The following is a 3,337-nucleotide window of genomic DNA, read 5'->3' as shown; positions in this document are numbered from 1 at the left end:
TTTGTAAGTAAATTTAATTGCATTGTCATTCCAAATAAAATATGATATGGTAAAAATTCCATTTATTGTAATTATGCCATTAGTCACATAAAGTGTTTAAAAAAAAAAAAAGAAGAAGCTCAAAACACACATTAGCTTCCCATCCTTTTTCAGTTTTAATTATACGCCTGATACCCTAATTAAAACAAAGTATGAACATACTTTCAAAACCATGAAATAGTGCTTGTTCTCCTGTCAGCCTCTAAACTTTTTCTTTTTGATTTTTTATGAAGCGAGAGAGGTCGTGTGCCAGCTTTCTGGAATACTGATGAAAAACTTGAATCCCAAGACTTTAATCTTTTATCTATTATATCTTTTACAACATATTTGATGTTGCAGTTCATTTCTTCAGGTGTTGTTTTTGGTGTTACTGCACTGCAGTGGTAGGACAAGGTCACAGATAACAGTTAATGAATCCAAAATCAAAACCTTTTGTTTTCCCAAACTCCAACTTTTGTGTGTTCCACCCAAATAAGTCTGAGGAAATTAGATTTTAATTGGACTGATAGTTCACTGGATATGAAGGTTGATTTCAGCAGATCCAAGGTGCCCTTGAGCAAGGTGCTTAGCCTCCTGCTGCTACAGTACATCTGCTCAGTGGTCAGCAGTACATGACTTTGGCTGTTCTGGATGGATCCCATATAAATGCTGTGAATCTATGAGCGGCTGTAATGAGCAACTACGCTCCTGAATCAGTTCATAGGTATGCACTTTGGAATAAATACATCACACATGCATACATATATAAAAGTGTGGCAGAACCACCTCCTTCTAACCTTTACCCCCTTTTTGCAGCACAGTGTAATGCAGAGACTTAAGGATTTATTTCCTACAGTCTGTCTGTTCTTGGTGTGAACATGCAGCAAGTTAATCAGAATACCAAAAATAATTTAATAGCAACAAGGAAAACTCCTTTTACTCTAAATAAGTTTTACAATTTGGACTTTTTTGGACCAACTTTTCTCTACTTTTATGCAGACAAAGTTAATGTGAATGCCTTAAATTTAAGTTAGCTACTATTTGAGATGATGATAAGAAACTGTTAAAGTGTAACTCAGTCATCAAACAGTGACTTTACCAGGTGGGTTATTTTTAGAACCTCTCGGTGAGACAGAGCACCCATTCGGTGTTCCTTTGTTAACTCTGGTCAGTGTAATACTCTTCATGTCACGACTTGGACTCAAACACTCCCTCGCTGTGTCCTTTCTTTCCACTCTGCTGCTCCTGCTGACACAAACCAAGAGAAATCTACACTGCGGGCACGATTAATGGGGATCAGGTGCTGTTCTCTGTCTCTCCTTTGTCTTCTCCTTTGCCTCATGAGCAGAACTCCGCCCCTGCCTGCCGTCCACAGGGTTACAGTATGAACTCGATGCTTTATCAGCATCAGAATCCCTCTCTTTTTCTAAAAAGGTCGCTAAATGTGAAACAGCTCAGCTCGCAGTTTTTTTAAAAGCATGAATTTGTGCTGCCACAGTCAAACCCTGACAAATGACGAGTAACTTCTATGAATATGCAGGTAATTTAAATGATCTGTACTCCAGCAGATGCTGTTTCAGATTTTCTTTTTGTAATTCATAAGCAATCAAGACCTTACTGTCATGTCTGGGGGGGGGGGGTTGTTTTATTGGGACAGTTTGGTTCAGGATGGAGTTTTTCCTCTGCTTTAAAAAAAATGGTTTGGGTTTGTGCAAAGTGACAACTTCTGGGGCAATATTGAGATGCCAGAAACTGCAGTTCCTCTAATGACTCCTTGAGGCTGACTCCAAAAGTGAGTCAGTCCTCATAGAGCCCCGTGATAACACAAGTAACTTACCAGAAGACGTATTTATCAACAGGTCAGGAGTGTAAAAGATTGTTTTGATAGGCGGAAGTATATTACAAGTACAAACGAAAAGCCGCTCAGGATGCCACGTAAGCGATCCTCCCCTTGCAGCACCAGAGGCTGCAGAGATGATAGAGCTTTTATAGCCGAGCACACAGGTGTAGCTCATACAGTTAATTAGCCTCTGATCAGCACCTGCAGGACAAAGCACAGCACAACAAACGAAAAATGATGACACCTTTTGCTCTCATGGCCCAGGGGCTTTTAAACGAGTATCACGTGGGTGTCGACACAGGCAGTTGGAGCTGCTGGCTTTCTGCTAATCATCACCTCAGCTAGTTTAAATGGCTGAACTGTACCTTCAAAAAAGCATGTGTTTTGTTGTTGTTTCTGTTTAACAATAATACAGCTTTCTGAGTAGTTACTTGAACTTCTTGAACAGCCAGTTTAAGAAGTCTATGCTCCACTTTTAGTGAGTAAATGCTAAACGGATTCGTTCTTATAAAGCGCTTCTCTGTTCTGAGTACTCAAAGCAGTTTTTTGGAGACCTGGAATGTAAATGTGCCGGTCTCCACAACACTGGTGTCAACTTCTGTTGTTTAAATGTGATATAGGCTATACATTTCTCATAGTCTATGCTTGAGGTATATTTTTTTCATTAAAAAAAGTGAGACAAGTTAGAGGATAGAAACAAATTACCAATCCTATCCTGCTAGCATCGATCCCATATCAATATCAGCACTGGTATGGATACTATCGATATTTGGATCAATACACCCACCTCTACTGTGTCTATACAGACTGACAAGTTAAGAATCCTATTTTTTCAAATGTGGTCACTTCTGACTTCAAAAGCCAAAGTGGAAATGGCACTAATGCTAAGACTTTAGTCCATCCATCCATTCTCTCCTCCTTATCTTTATCAGGGTTGTGAGGCGCACAGAGCCTATCCTAGTTACCCCAGGGCGAGAGGGAGGGTACCCCCTGGACAGGTCACCAGTGTTCAATAATTTAAGTTTAAAGGTTCTGTCTCTTCTTTAGTCTTATTTGTATTCACATTTCCTCACCATTTCTGGTATCATTATGTGTAGAAACAAAAATTTACTGTGAAAAAGTTCCTTTTTCGTTCAAGGACATTCTTGAAAAATGTTTGTTTTAAAAGAAAGAAAAGTTTGATCTGTTTTTACTTGGTAGTTTCTGTCATTTGTTACACTTGAGATTTCAAATGAAGAGTTTGGCAGTAAGAATGTAAAGGAGAACTTTGTGCTTTTCTCTGTTTACTTTCACTCCTCACTTCACATGACATCTTGGTCTAATGTTTCTCAGTTCTTTAGACACCTTTCATCTTCCTCTTTTTCACTCTTACCAACATTACCCATCCGCCCCCATCCACTGTTCTCTATCATAAATTCAGGAAGATGAATATTTCATCTTTCATCCACTTCACAGCACTCTCCAGCATTACTGGGGAGG

Source organism: Rhamphochromis longiceps, linkage group LG19 (assembly GCF_057381845.1).
Source record: "Rhamphochromis longiceps isolate RC_006_pf linkage group LG19, R_longiceps_female_GT1.1, whole genome shotgun sequence".
In the NCBI taxonomy this organism is placed as follows: Eukaryota; Metazoa; Chordata; class Actinopteri; order Cichliformes; family Cichlidae; genus Rhamphochromis; species Rhamphochromis longiceps.
Note: the sequence above shows the minus strand (reverse complement) of the source record.